Source organism: Lissotriton vulgaris, chromosome 5, assembly GCF_964263255.1.
Source record: "Lissotriton vulgaris chromosome 5, aLisVul1.2, whole genome shotgun sequence".
NCBI lineage: Eukaryota > Metazoa > Chordata > Amphibia > Caudata > Salamandridae > Lissotriton > Lissotriton vulgaris.
In genome coordinates this window covers 970065838-970082478 of record NC_141693.1, presented here as the reverse complement: position 1 = coordinate 970082478, position 16641 = coordinate 970065838, and the positions used below count along the sequence as shown (strand labels likewise).

The following is a 16641-nucleotide window of genomic DNA, read 5'->3' as shown; positions in this document are numbered from 1 at the left end:
AGCTAAAACAAACAATAAAGGGGATAACGGGCACACTTGCCTAACACCTCTTTGTAAAGGAAAATAATCCGAAACCATACCATTTGCAAAAATTGATGCCTGAGGACTCGAATAAAGTAAAGAAATAAAAGAGAAAAACTTAGGTGGAAAGCCTGCCCATTTGAGAGCATGAAACATAAAGTCCCAACCTATCCTATCAAAAGCCTTCTCAGCATCTAAGGAGATGGCAGCCAAAGGGTGGGACAACGAAGGAGCCTTACTTAAGATATTGAAAAAGACACGTGAATTATCTGATGGAAGACGGCCTTTAACGATACCTGACTGTTCTGGGCCAATTAAATCTGGCAATAGAGGATCCATTCTAAGGGCGAGAAGTTTGGCAAAAATGTTATTGTCGGTGTTTACTAATGAGATAGGTTGATAATTTTTGATTAAAGTATGATCCTTATCTTCCCTAGGAATCAAACAAATCAAAGCTTCTTGAAAGGTCCCGCGAGATGAGCCTGAATCAGAAAAGGATTGAAATAACATTAGTAGTTTTGGTAAAAGAAGAGAAGCAAAGTGACTATAAAATTTAATAGTAAAGCCATCGGGGCCAGGAGCCTTGCCATGTCTTAACAGTGAGACGGCATGTGAGATTTCTGCAATAGAGATATTAGAATCCAGGGAACGAAAATCTACATGAGCAGAAGGAGGTGAAGGAATGTTTTGAAAATAGGAAAGAAGATCAGCCGAGTCAGTGCAGGTTTCAGGAGTATAAAGAGTTTTATAGAAGGAAACAAATTTGTTTAGAATATCTTTATCCTTAAACAAAGATATACCAGCAGGGCTTTTAATAGATTACATTTTCGTTCTTTCTTTCCGTATTTTAAGGTAATTGGCTAATAATTTCTCCATTTTATTTTGACAGCCATAATAACGAGAATTACATTTCAATAAAGAATTTGAAGCAGCGGCCGTGGTAGATTTATTAAAAGCAAATTTAGCGTCAATGAGATCTTGAAGAGAGGATTCAGCATTAGATTGATAATATATATATTCAAGCTTTTTGATTTTATTCAAAAGTTGAGTGGATTGGATTTCTAACTGCTTTTTCTTTTGAGAAACAAAATTAATAATAAAACCTCTAGCAGTCGCTTTAAAAGAATCCCACACCATCACAAAAGAAGATTCAGGCGTGTGATTGAATTAAAAAAATTCAGTTGTAAAAGTATTAAATTTAGAACAGAAAGAAGGGTCAAGAAGAAGAGAGTTATTAAACCTCCATCATCCAGGATGAGGGAAAAAGGGGATGAGGTCAATATCAACAAAAACAGGTGCGTGGTCAGAAATCAAAATAGATCCAATGACCGAATGAAGAGTAAGTTGAGCTAGGGATTTGCTGAGAAAAAGATAATCAATACGGGATTGTGAATGATGGGAGAGGGAATAAAAACTATATTCTCTAAGGTCAGGGTTACAAAGTCTCCAAATGTCAACTAGTGCATTGTTACAAATAGCAGTAGTAAGTTGAGAATACATTTAGGAGGTTGAGAATTTAACTTTGGAATTTCTATCTAAAATAGGATCTAAAATTTGGTTGCAATCCCCGCCAAAAATAATATAATCATCAGTAATTGTAACCGACTTTTCTGAAATAGCAGGCCAAAACAATTTATCAATACCAGTAGGTGTGTAAACATTAAAAACAACTACAGGAATCTTATCTATATTTAACTTAATAAGCACCCACCGACCATCAACATCGCATTCTTGGGAAACAATAGAAACATTTAACTTTTTATGACATAGTATTACACCACCATTTTTCTTACCTATAGCAGGTGAATGGAAGACATGGCCTACCCAGTATTGCTTGAGTTTTAAGGCTTCAGATTCTGAGAGGTTTGACTCTTGGAGAAGGGCCACATCAGCTTTAAGCCGAGCTAAATGGGATAAAACCAGCTGCCTTTTAATAGTGTTATTTAAACCTTTAACGTTCCATGTAACAACCCGGAATTTGAAACAAAGAAATAATATAAGGAAAAATTACGGGGTGAAGAAAGAGAAAAGTGTTAAGAACAAATAGGAGCAGAAAAGGTAAGAGCAAAGGCGTAGAAAAAAGAAAAGTGGTAAAAGTGAGCAAAGCCGAAAGAAGAAGAAGAGAAAATGAAAAAGAGAAAGTGAAGAGGAAAGTAAGAAATTGAGAAACAGTAGACAGTACAGAACAAAAAGAAACAATTAAAAACATACCTACAGACACAGAACGAAGGACGGGGACGACGACGCCAGAAGATGACGACATATACAACGAGAACAAACGTCATCGAACATCAGAAGTAACACAGCATAATACATGACTTATGAGCCACATCGGGGAGAAGAGGAAAAGAGTACACCTGTGAAGAAAAATTAAAAGAAACACAGAATTATCAAGAGAACAAAGCTTGTCTATGAAGTATCATTACAAGGGCGTAGACATGAGTACAAAAGCACAAAAGAGTGAACACGTAAGGAAGGAAATGCGACAAAAAACAGTTGAGGAAGCAATAATTAAGGATAACAGTTAAACAACTCTTGAAGTGTCCATGACATCAGCTGCTTGTCATTGAAGAAATTCTTGCAAAGCAGAAGGGTCCTCAAAGGTCGTGGTCTTGTCTTTATAGGTAACCTTGAAAAGGCAGGGATGAAGTAGGCCAAATCTTGCATTAAGAACACGCAACTGTGGGCGCATATCCAAAAACTTCTTGCGTCGACCCGCTGTTACCTTAGCCACAGCTTGAGATAAATACAGGTGATGACCTTCCCAAACAATCTGTTTTTTAGATTTACCTGCAGATAGAACCTGGAGGAGGTCAGTATACTGTAGGAACAACATGATGACGCTTCGAGGTTTAGAAGAAATGTTTGGGCCCAGTCTATGTGCTCGTTGAATGTCGAAAACAGAAGAAGTAGGAAGGTCCAGGATTTTTAGCAAAAAAAGATTGAAAAACTCGGTTGGGTTTGAACCTTCTGTGTGTTCCGGAATTCCATAAATTCAGAGATTATTTCTGTGGTTTCGATTTTCCAAATCTTCCGCCTGCCTCTTGAGGAGTGAAATGTCCTTTTCCAGAGTTGTAATTCGAGAACACGAAGATTGAAGAGATTCCGTTTATCATGTAAAAAATTGTAAAGTTTTTGTGGTTTCAGTCATAAATGGTTTCAGCGCACGAATCTCCTCCAGAATAAGGTCCATGGAAGCAGAATTTGCGGAAACAGAATTTGCGGAAACACTTGGGGACAGAGGGTCTTTCTTCAGCCGCTTTGTTGACACAGGTTGTAGTCGTTTAATTGAAGACTGCGTTTTTGGAATTGCCCCAGGCGTCAAATCAGGCTTCTGTGACGCCCTTTCTTCCATGTCTGGGGGAATTGAGTCGGAGTCTGAACAGGTGCGAGACTGGACAGAGGCAGAAAGTTTAAGGTTGCGCAGTTTCCCCATATAGGACGTGGAAAGCTAATAAGAAAGCAACAAGCCTCTTAAAAACATCCAGAACCTGAGATATAGTAGACAATAAGAATGACCAAAATAGGTTGAAGACATAAAAACATCAAATGTGCATTATAAATCCATATAAAGGACAACATGAAGAGTGAGAGTTCTTTTCCTTCTCCATTGACAAAATGGCGGCACTGAAAATCATGAATAGAGGCACAGTTCACTGAAAATATCAGGCAACATCAAAAGTAAAAGTTCCATGAAGAGTATGAAGACACTAGCAATATTGTAGCCATAAAAACGTATTCTGGTGCATTACGCTGGCAAAAATCGGCAATAGCGCGATGAGGGTGAAAACAAAATGGCGGCTGCGATCAAAACCGGCCGATTTGCGGTAAAATTCTGTGCAGAATGGCGATGTAGGGGGTGATAGAGCAGCTACCTGAGCTCACCTCATGTTCCCACAGTTATAGCAGCGCCGTAGGGAGCCTGCAGCCGATGTAGCCGAATAAAACGATCCGGTTTTGGAGATCGGCTGACGGAGCTCCGCAGTCAAGCCACCATCTTGTGCTGCGTTCAAGCCACGCCCCTCTGGATAAAATAACACTAATTGGGTAAAATACGCTCTTTCTCTGAGTTCACATGCATTATCGGGTATAACACTGCAGCCCACATTTTTTGCCCAAAGCAGTAGCATACTGCGAAGTGGTGAGGCAGAGGTAGGGGGAACTAAGAAAAAAAAAAAAAAAAGGCAATAAAACTTACCTGCTCTAACGGCCGTCACCTCGCTCCCGATCCTCGCGTCCTAGTCAGGACCCTGCTGCACACTTTGCATGCTCCCAGCTCCCAATCCCAGCGCTGCTCATATACTGAGAATGCTATTCTCAGCATGTGAGCAGTGCTGGGATTGGACTTCCCCATCTCGGTTCGGTGCTCAGACATAGACTGGGAGCCTCTGTTGGTTCTCTCACCCAGCTGTACAAGACAGCTCGGTGGAGAAAGGTTTATTGCGCATGCCGGTTTTGCCTGCCCCAAAGGGCCGGCCAAACTTTCATGAGCGCTTGGCAGTCTCCACCACTCCCCTCTCCTCCCTGGTTCTGCACCGTCAGGATGGGAGGTCACGCCTCTCACTCAGCTCGCAGTCTGCAGGGCTAAAAATAAAATGATAATTAAAATGTCTTATTATCATTTGATTTTTGTCCTTTGCCTCTACTGGCTTTCAACAGGTGGGGTGGGGGGGGGGGGGGGGGGGTGTTTGATGGTGCTCCTCTGCCATAACATAGGAGCCGCCCTTGGCCCAAAGTGACACAAACCTGGTGCAAAGTGTTGTGAGATTTACATTAGAATTTTTGCCCAAAGTAACACAAAGTAAGGCTGTGCGCTGTTTGCTACTTTGCAACTTTGCAGCAAGGGGGCATATCATCAGTGGTGTACAGGCATTCCTATGCAACCACTGCTTGGTTTCGATACACATTTCTAGTTATACCAATATTGTTAGACAGGGATTTGAACCAATGTTCTTCCTTTGCATTTTTGCTGTACTCTACAACACACATACAAAGTGGAGAAAATATTAAAGATTGGTTTCACTACAGTGCCTATACTTGACAGAACACACACACACTTCCACTATGGCGCATGAGTGCATGAGTGGGCGCATGGCATCCTAAACTGCACTGAGGGAAGTATAAACTGCGCCATAATTTAGTATAAATAGAGCTGGTTTTCTCTTATTGTTTGATGCAATGAAGCGCAGCATGTTTGGTTGCTGCGCTGTATTGCGTCAAAACGTAGTAAATCTGGCCCCTAAACTTAACCTCACAGTTTCTTTTTATGATCTGGGATAGAATGTGCTAAGCCATCCCTCTGACGCCTTGGCCTCTTCTATCCCTTTTTGGTGAGACTAGAGAGGATTTATAGATCCTGCTCTAATTAATTTCCATGGATACCAAACATTTTTTTGGGAAATATTTATAAATGTACATTCAACAGATTCAAAGGCTGTACACTGTTATATCCTCTATATTGTATTTACATGTAAATAAGCCTAGGTCTTTCCAGCTGCTCAGCCAGAGTGTGAGTTGGTTATTTGAAATGGTGGTGTGCCTGTGATGCGTGGAATACCTGGGTGCCTGAGTTTATGAGAGTTGGCAGTTAGAGATGGGCTGAGCAGCTAGGCAGGCTGCTCCTGGAGGGGCTGGTACTTGACCAGAGCTGGCTGAACTAAGAAAAATTGGGAAGAACATGTGAAGTCCCATTCCAGTCATGTAAAATAAAGTATACATTCAGCCAGAGACTTTTGGAAGCAGGTATACTTTTCATATTAGGTTCTGGAGGCAGTGGCTTCTCCTTTTATTGACTATACTTACTGTTGTGATGAAGGTTGCCATTTATTCACATTTGGTTTCATTTTTGCAGGTGCCGTGGCTGACAGCTAAGATGAAGTTATTTAAAGCCTCCTAATGTCTCTACAGTTCTCACAGGAGGGTTTGTGGCTCAATATCCGATGAGTGGGTTGCCACATTGGAGCAGTTCAGACTAGAGAGCTACACATAACATGCAGGTAAGCCTAATCATCCTGTTTGAATCTGAAAAAAAAAACAAAAAGAGATCTTGAAACTATTGTGTCAACACTGGGTATTTTTATGCTTTTTCAAGATATATATTCCATCTGCTAATTTGATTACATCACTATTCACCCCTTTTAGAACTTTAATTTCCCTAAAGGACCTACCTGCTGCCATCCGACAGGGTCCTTTTTCAAAGCATGGGGTCCTTGTATTCATGCTGGTATCCTGTTAGTAGAACGTTATGCAGAACAGGAATCTGTTGATCAAATATCAAATTAGTCTCTGATTGTTGCGGAAATAGCTTTTTGCAAATGTTACAACTGTACATATTCTGATAATTAGTATCTCACCTGTGCATTGCAATACCCACCTGCATGGTGCGTGTGGTCATGTGAATCCTTGCTGTAATATCCCCTTCCTCCTGTCTCCTTTTTTCTTATAGAGCATTGATTCATAATGATCTAGTGCTGATTTGAAGACCTTTATCTCGCATTTAGGGGCATATTATCAAGAACGGCATTAAAATTATCGCCCCTTTCGCGGCAGGAAACTCCAGCTAAAGCGGCTATAGTAGGCTTGAAAATATGCCCTTGAGAATTCCAATAGAAGCCCATGTTCACACCAGAACATGGGCTTCTATGGGAATTCACAAGGGCATATTATCAAGCCCATTATAGCCGCTTTAGCAGCAGTTTCCTGCCGCTAATTCGGCGATAATTTTAACGCCGTTTCTTGATAATATGCCCCTTAATTCTTTCTCCATATTTCTTTTTGACACGTTTGGTGACAAAGCTCATCCTCTGACACAAATGCTAGTTAAAAAAATTGTGAAGATTTAAATTCAGTCTGGTGGCCCATGGGCTATATGAGCAGCAACACTGGTGTAACATTAGATCCTGCAGCCCCTGCGGTGCAGGGGCCCCAGGCTCCAGCGGGCCCCCTCCGGCACTGTGCACAGGCAGCGGGCATCTAACCTGAGAGATTCTGACTGGGCCCTGGGGGCCTTCCATGTGCTTTGCAGGGGGTCGCTCCAGTTTCATTACGCCACTGAGCAGCAGAACCTGCTTATTAGTTCTATGACGCTTAACCTACACTCAGACATCCACAATAAATGCACTGAAGGAAGACATTTCTGCTCTCGAGCCGGTGTGGTGCAGATACAAGTTTCCACCTCCACCTGACAGTTTTTAAAGAGTGAATCTCTCCAGGACATGGGTTAAATAAGAAGTACACCCTCCAGCTCAACAAAGGCCACCTCCCAGGAGAACCATTCAAATTGACAAAGTACAAGGCTCTGTGCATGGTAGATGGGAGCGCAAACACTCCAGTTTTGACAGAACCTGATGGAGTATCAAGATTGATTAATAGGATACCTGTCCAGGTGGAGCTAAAAGTGCAAATATTCCTAATTTCCTTGAGCTTGGAAAGCCCCTCAGAATGGTGATCGATGTTACTACACACTTTGCACAGTACAGTCATACCACTTCACCATTACCCCCAAAAGAATCCCCATAGATTGGTAATGTGGGAAAATAAAACCTAGTAAATTCCTCCTGACGATTAGGCCATGTGCTATATGCATTCCGGAGATGCATAGCCTTTAGGGGATGCTCACCAAGGCCGTCAATCAGTACAGTTAGTCTTAAGTTGACTCATACAGGTCTGAAGGGCACCTTTGTCACTGTATGATTTACCTGTCATCAATTCTTCCTGTCTTGAAATGTACACTTCGATCTGGGTAGATTATTATCTTGATATGTGTTATACAACCGTTCAATCACTCAACTGCAGACCCGAAGGGAATGCTCATCTGCAGTTATGCAAAATTATTTAATCCTGGGAGTGATATTTCTGTACATACTCAGTGTTAATTGTGACTTAAAATCAATGTTCAAAGGGCAATCGGCCAGAATACATGTCATTCAGTACCCAGAGTCCTTCGTTGCGAAAGGGCCACCGCGCTCCGGTGTTATATTATTTTTCAAAATTGCAGTGGAATGCCTCTGCTTTCTGTACAATAGAGCTGCCATCAAAATGTCTCAATCCTTTGAATATATTTCCAGAACAGCCACAGTTACAATGGAAAATCTCTTTGGGTACAATTCGATGGGATATTCTTTTGAACAGAGCATCACATGGATACCCTGGGCACTGTGGCTCCAAGAGTAGTGTCTGTGATCTGGCAGGGAGCAAGTTAACAAAAAAACATTGATGTTTGTCCTGCTGCCTTTCTAACTAGGTCATCTGTTGTACACTTCATTTATATAGGCACCTGTTGATAACATTATAAGCTCTTTATAGAATTATTGCTTTTCTTGAAAAGCCACTTCATTGTCTGGCTTTTTGTAAATGTTGGGCTAAAAATCCCTGGCCCAGTGTTGATGTGACCTCCTGCTGCTCATTTCACACTCTCACCGACCTTTAAGTGTATCGAGATTTCTTTTTTGAATTCATTCTCTGAAAAGTAAGACCAACTAAGGATAGTTTGAATCACATTAAATGTCACAGGAGCCAATTTATCAATACAACTGGTGATGACACATATTCTATTTTCTAAAATATACATTTTCAAACGTAAACTGCACTGATAGGTATCACACAAAGTAGTTGTAGTGGTAGCAGAGATCTAGCAGTGGCGTAGTAAGTTTAAAAGTAGTATACCTTTGTGTTTAGAAGGCTTTAAGGGAGTTGGTGGCTGTGACAAAGAAATCTGTAGTAGCAGCCGTGAGCATTCCAGAGAGGAGAGATGCTGGGTGAGAGTGGGCACATTTTACAGTTCACAGTCTGTTGGAAGGTGGTTTATTAGTAGGGGTCAGTAGGTACCTACCACTAGTAATTAGGCCACAATCACAATGTAAGGCCCAGTTCAGGTTTCAATAAATTATTCCAGTGCTCAACCCTTAGTAGTTGGCTGTGAGCAGGCAGGCTTTTCTTAGGAGACAGGTGTGTAAAGCATTTAAAAACACAATACATTAAACAAGTAAGACACAACACATAGTAAAAATCCAATACCAATTTTAAAAAATGTGAAATATTTGCAAGATTAAAAGGACACCAAAATGACAAAAATCCAATTTAGGGAACCGGGGATATGAATTTGTATAGAATAAACACGTTCTAGTGCCTAAAAGCCATCATCATTTTTTAGTGACCCCCCGAAGAAGGGCGCTGGGTCGCCCAAAATGCATTGGGTTTTTATGGAATAAACACTGCTTGAGATGAGCCTGGCATTAATTATATTTATTGAAGAGGTCCGGATGGGCACAGAATAAATATAAGAAACTTGAAAAAGGCTGAAATATTTCAGACGTGGATTTCTAAGATGGAACATGAATAACTTGGTAAAAGTGGAGAAATAAATAATGATTAAAAATGAAGATTTGGAGTAAAATGGTTGAAGTTTTGAATGCCGCAAGGGCGGCGGAATGCTGTGCATTTGGCCGGGGCATGAACATGTCCCATTTGTATTTATAAAAGCCAAAAGCGCCACTTTGGGACACCTGGTCGAGCTTGACGGGGAAAGTCAATGTTTCAGGCCAACTGTGATGGAGCGTGGGTGGATATACTTAGCGGTAGGGCCCGATCAAGTTTTTACCTTCTGACTTAGTCACGTTTTGGAGCTTTTTCTCTTGACGTCGAGCAAGTCCCCTATTCAGGCCGGGTTTTGAGTTGATGATGGCGGCTTGGTTCAGTTCGAGGCCTCAGTGAAATCCTGGAAATCTTGTGATCCGGAACTTCCAGTGGCACGAACCTGAAATCCAGGCCGGGATGCGGTTCGAAGACGGGACGGTCAACTTATGGAGCCAGTGACAAAAATTCTCCAAACTTATAGCTCTTCTTCCAGAAGGTCCTTCTGGGGTTCCAAAGTGTCCACAACACTAATTTAGGGTCCCAGAACCTGTGAGCTGCTCTTTGGGATGTTGGGAATACGTCTCCCACAATGCACCTGCCCATATCCTTAATAGTCCCTGGATGCTGTCCAGCGGGGTACTTCTTGATGGAGGTGATGCAGGTGGAGCTCTTTTAAACAGTTTCTTTCAGATAGTCCACTCCTTCAACCTTCAAATCCAGGTAAAGTCCTTTTTGAGCTGAAGACCAAAGTGTGCCACAGGTGCAGTCCTTATGAATGCAGTCCTCTCTTGGGCAGTCCAAGGAGCCAACAGGGAAGTCCTTCTTCTTCTTGTAGTTTCAGCAGGGACCTGAGTTGCTGTACAGCTCTCTTATATGTATCTAGTGTTTCTAGGTGACAAGCAGGGGGGCACCCCTGACCAATGGGGTACAGGGTGCCACCTAGAAATATGACAGCTTCTACCAAATTGTGGCATATTCCTGCTCCAGAAAGCACTATTCCTTTAAAATCCAAAATGATAAACTCTCTCCTGGAGGTTAGGCCAAGCCACTGGCATAAGTTTTCCTAACACTCCCCTTCCAGCCTCTATGCTGAACCTATTACTGGGGCTCCTATCTGGCTGTGGTGCAGGAAGTGGGGCTGAGCCTGTATCTTGTCTGTCATTCCCTACTTAAAGACCAGTTTGGCTACCCAACCCTACCTTTTGCTCTGCAGCTTGTAGTCCTCATGACACCAGATGTACTTTGTCTCTATGCAGGCCACTTCACACCTAATCATAGCAGTTTGGCTCAGCCTGCCAAAGGCTGGCCAATCAGGAGAGGCTGCTGGAAGACTGAATCTCAATTCATCATAAAATAAAGTTCTATACCTTCTTTTCTGTGATAGTTATCGTAAATCTAACTTTGGCGAGTTGTTGGATACTTTGACGTGTATTTTTAGCCAGCTCCGGTCAATGTTTATACTTTACCACAGTATTCCCATGTTAGCCTCAGGAGACAATGTGCTAATATGAGGAAAAACAAAAGTGGCAGTTTTTCCCTCATCAGGGCATATAAAACATATTTTATGATGTCCCTGCTTAAAGTTGCAAGGCACCTTACCCCTGGGGCACCTAGGAGAGACATTATGTAAAAATAAGGTAGTTTAAGATTTTGAAAATATCTTTTAATTCCAAATTCGACTTTGCATATCATTTAATTTTAAATCTTTAAAATGAAAGCAGACTACACAGCAGTGCACACTTAAGTGCATTGAAATCTACTAGGCCTCTAAACCTACATGCCCTACCATATACTTGGGGCTTACAGGTAGGTTGTCATATTAATTGTAATTATACCCCATTACCATATACCTTTTACACAGAGCACAGGCCCTGAGTCTGGGTAGCAGAACGCAGGGCACATTCAGAGTCAAGTACCACCTTTATGAGGTACTGGCACTCTTCTTGATAAAGGACCTACTGGCCCAGAAGTGGAAATCAGACGCTCAACCAGCCTTAAAACAATATAAATGGGACTAAATAAATGGGTGAATCCTGATAACCAAGCACAGTAGTACTGGATCAATTTTCAGAGTGGGGGTGCTGCCATCTACTTTACAACACTATAGTCATAGGGATTGTGAAAAATCAAAGTGTTTCACAAAGAACAAGTGTAGCAATTAAGCCACGTTCTTAGTAGTAAAGGTATAGTCTGTAGCTCATAGTACACTGTTGCAAATATAATAATAAAGCATGATGTAGTAGTGCATGGTTATTTAAAGACTGCACATTATCCATTGGAATGGCTGTTACATTTGCAAAGACAAAAATTAGATTAGCATGAATGGAGGTGGAAGGTAAAGCGTTTGGCAGAAGACCACCATAAAGCTGACAGGTCTAACAGTGCACAAACAATATGTCAGGTTTTAGCAAATATTTATCATTTGGCCAGCACCAAGAAGAGTGTCTTGGATTGTTTTGATCCTATTAAAATCTTTGTTGCCTTAACAATTCAGAAATGCAAGGAATATATGCCTTGAGTGTTTTTCTAATGGTTGATACATTTTGACATATGTGTACAGTTAATTTACAGGCATTTATATGTGTTAGAATTTTTTTTAAATGCTATAGGCTTTCCTATTGCACATCAAATTCTTTTGACAAGACTAGCCAACATTAGGGTGGGGGACAGACTTGCAATGGATTCAATTCTTTCTGTCAGACAGGACGCAAGCTGGCAGGTTAGAGTCTTTTCTCACCCCTGCCCAATCCCTTAAGACTGGATTTCCACAGGGCTCATCCCTGAGTCACACTCTATTTAAAATATATATATGTCACCTCTGAACTCCATCATTGAATCCTTTGATATTCAGGCTATCTCCTATGTGGATGACACCCAACTTATATCTTCTCCAGCGGACAGACCAGCCATAGGACAGGAGACTTTTAAGGTCTGTATACTGAAGGTGATGGCACGAATGAACCATACAGTCTGTGCTGCAATTTTTCTACAACGGAGATCTTACTCTCAGTCATAAGGCCACTGGTTGGTCCAATGGGAGATACCACTGAAGTCCAAACACAAGCATCAGTGGTAAAAAATCTTGGGGTAAAATTTGATGAAGGGATTACCTTTCTTGCCCACATCACTGTGTGTGCTGAGAAGGACATTAGACTTTGTTCTGGTGAAGAAACCGAAAGCCATTGTTCACTCCACTATTACCTCTAGATTGAATTATGCAAATTCTTTATTTTTCGGTGTTCTGTCCTATTTGATGAAACATTTGCACCTTGTTCAAAATGCCTGAGAGTCACAAAACACCACTTAATATCAGGTAGTTTTAAAGAATTTCATTGGCTCCCTATTTAGAAGCGGATCATCTTTATTGCATTAGTGGTTGCTTTTCACTCCATTATTGGGGTGGCGCCAAAGTATCTTTGTAGAAGGCTCTGTCCGAATATCCCTGTTTGCCCCCTCAGATCGAAAGAGGCATTGTTACTGACAACCCCAGGAGTTCACCTGCAATCTAAGGGTGGTCACGTGCTAGAGATGGGGTTTCTGGTTGGCTAAGGTATGCAACCAAGCCAGGTGGAACCCACCACTTCGTAAGTTATGCAGATTTTTAGGGGAAATCACATAAATTGCAGTATGTAACAATAGGGCACAGAAGCCCCTGCACTCCTACTGGACTTGTCATGGTAATTTCTGAGAAATCCCAACAAAAGCACTCACATAAGGCAGCTTAGTCTTTGGAGATGGTCCGACGCCTCTCTCATGGTCATCCACTGAGGTTTCACCCTAAAATGTAGAATTAACAATGCCCCCAATTACTAGCAGGTCCAGGGCCCTTTGGGTCAACCGGGTCGCAACTTCTCTGTCACCAAATTGATCCACTTGTGAAGGTGCACAGGACTGCTTCATCCAGTGTAGAAATGACCCCGGGGCTCCCACATCACAGAACAAGGGTTCAGTGCAGCTCCCCTGGGACCAGACAAGCTAAGACGGCTTTGCCACACACAAGAACGCAGGATGGCGAACGGGACCTCATAGGTTCAATACCAGTATTGTAGTACCTTTTGGCCAGAGCAGCAGGGAAGCAGGTGCGCCACACTGGGCTGTCCTCCCATAGCTGAGGCAGCCTGGTGCCCAACACAAGGTTCTTAAGGATGATAGTCGCTCCCGGATGGCTCCTCAGCTCAGCGGAAACATGGTGCTGGTTTCCCCCTGTCAACGGTGATTCTGGCATGATGGGTGTAGTTTGCATTGCTCAAGCAATGCGTTCATTATGAATATGCCTTGCTCAAACACAGCTCGATGCGGCGCTTTTAGGGACAATCTTTGCACCACAGTGCTGGCATGTAGGCGAGTAAAGTGCTAGTTTTAGACAAAGTGAAGCACTAATTCCTGTTGGTCTCCACTGCTGGACTCACGGGGTCTTGAGTCCCACAGCAGTGATAAAAGGGAGGGATCTTTGATGGCCTTGAAAATCCAAAAGAGCAGGGGACAATCCAACAACCTCTTGAAGAACACTTGTGGGGGCACAAAAGAAGATAGCAGACAGAAGTCCAGCTCATCAAGGCAAGTTGCAGAGTGGCAGTATCTCCTTCAGCCCAGCACGTAGCAGGCAGCAGACCAACGTAGCAAAGCTGTTCAAAAAGTGGTAGTTCCTCCTGGCAGCACCGCTGTCCTGCTGACAATGTACAGATGTGGAGCCAGTAGGGTCTGGTTACAAGTCCCATGCAGTGTCTGATTAGATGGCCCCAGTACTTATACCCAACAATGCTGTTGATGTAGGGATGACTTCAAAGGAGCCCCTTGAATTGCACAAAGACCCCTTTCAGCCCAGCCCTGGCTCCATACTATCAGTAGGGGTTAATCAGGACTTTGTGTGAGGGCAGGACACAACCTATTCTGATGTAAGGGTGGGCCACCTCTTCCTCTTCCTGCCCAGGAAGACTATCTAGTAATGTGAAATCCAACTTCACCAATAACTACCATTTTGAATATACCCAAAATGGCAAAGCTACTCCTTTCTTATCATGAATGACCCCTTAAAAGTTTTTAAGGAAATTCCAAATGCTAGCCTATGAGCGAAGTAGGCCTCATTGCAGTGAAAATGAAATAGGCTGTTTGCACTACCAGGACATGCAAAACATAAAGGTGCATGTCCTACCTTTTACTTACACAGCACCCTGACCATGGGGCTCCCTAGGGCCTACCTTAGGGATGACCTATGTGTAATAAAAGTGGGGTTAAGGCTTGGTAAGTAGTTATAAATACTAACTTGGCATGGCAGTAAACTGCACAAACAGGCCTTGCAATGACAGGCTTGAGACAAGTTTGAGAGGCTACTTCTGTGGATGGCACAATCAGTACTGCAGGTCCACTACTAGCATTTCATTTACAGGCCCTGGGTATATGGTATACCACTTTACAAGGGAGTTACAAGTAAATCAAATATGCCAAACGGTAAACAGACATAATATCGATTCCAAAATATCGATAGGACAAAATATCGAGTAAAAAATATAGACTGGACAAAATATAGACTAGACAAAATATAGACAACAAAAATATCGAGTAATATCGACTAGAATAGCAAAAATATCGAATCAAAAATATAGACTAGACATAATATAGACTAGATAAAATATAGACAACAAAAATATCGAAAATAAGGTAAGTTATTAATATTTAATAATATTTGTGTAATATAAATCTGTAGCGGGTTGTGGGTTTATAGGGGAATAGGGTGGGTAGTAATTTAATTATAAATAATAATTATGTAAATTTAATATAATTGTTACTTAAATAATAATTGGTAATTAATTAAAATATAATTGGTAATTAATTAAAAATGATTAATTGATAAATAATTAATTTTTAGTAATTTATTTTCTGTAGCGGGGTGTGTGTTTATAGGTGAATAGGGTGGGAAGTAATTTAATTATGATTAATTAATTATGTAAATTTAATCTAATTGTTAACTAAATAATAATTGGTAAATAATAAAAATATATAATTGATAAATAAATAATTTTTAGTAAGTTATTGTCTGTAGCGGGTTGTGTGTTTATAGGGAAATAGGGTTGGAAGTAATTTAATTTTAATTAAATAATTATGTAAATTAATTATATTAATAAATTAATTATTAATTGGTAAATAAATAAAATATAATTGGTAATTAATTTAAAATAATTAATTGGGAATAGTAATTTCCACCCCTACGCTATCCAACGCTTTTCCTACTGTTGCACCCACTGGAGTGGGAATAGTAATTTTTACCCCTACGCTATCCAACGCTTTCCCTACTGTTGCACCCACAGGAGTTGGAATAGTAATTTTTACCCCTACGCTATCCAACGCTTTCCTTACTGTTGCACCCACTGGAGTTGGAATAGTAATTTTTATCCCTACGCTATCCAACGCTTTCCCTACTGTTGCACACACTGGAGTGGGAATAGTAATTTTTACCCCTACGCTATCCAACGCTTTCCCTACTGTAGCACCCACTGGAGTGGGAATAGTAAATTTTACCCCTACGCTATCCAACGCTTTCCCTACTCTTGTACCCACTGAAGTGGGAGTAGTAATTTTTACCCCTACGCTATCCAACGATCTCTTTAATGTAGCACCCACTGGAGTGGTTACATTAAATTTAAACCTTTTGCTATGCTATGGTAAATATATTCTATATGTTTTATTAATAACATGTATTTATATATATATGTATTATTATTATTAATTTTTAAAGTAACATTAATTATGTAATAATGTTACATTTATTTAATAATTTTAACAATGTTTATATTAAATATATTTAATATTATAATAGTTTTAACTTATTTTAAAGACATAAAAAAATCGATATTTTGACAGTCTATATTTTTAACACTCGATATTTTAAACTCAATATTTTTGTACTTACCTTAATGAAGATAGAAAGTTGATATTATGTCCCTCGATATTTTATCATCGATATTATGGGAACTCGATATTTTGGTAGTAGATAATATTTCAGTGATCCATGCCAAACAGGTGTAAACCAATTATAACATGTTCAGGGGCATGAGTATGTGCACTCAGTGAAGTAGTGTGGCTCACTGGTTAGAGGCGGCAGACCCGAGAGCAGAGGACGGCCCGGGACCAGGGTTCGATTCCCGGCGCGGCAGGTTTCTGGACCAGGGTCAGCGGACTCGATAATTCTCTCGCCTCGGTGCCCACTCTGATCAGTGTTCACACTCGGCAACTCTGGGCATTAGCTTGCCTCATCTTCACTAACGGCCC

General features: G+C 41.1%; 1 protein-coding gene across 1 annotated transcript in view; it reads left to right on the top strand.

Moving 5' to 3' along the window:
* The window catches only part of PTPRE (protein tyrosine phosphatase receptor type E), a 934466-nt gene that overhangs the window by 330084 nt on the left and 587741 nt on the right, over positions 1–16641 (top strand). Inside the window, exon 3 of the mRNA XM_086922566.1 lies at positions 5873–6017. The gene's annotated coding sequence lies outside the window, so the exon portion shown is untranslated. The remainder of the gene's footprint in view (positions 1–5872; positions 6018–16641) is intronic.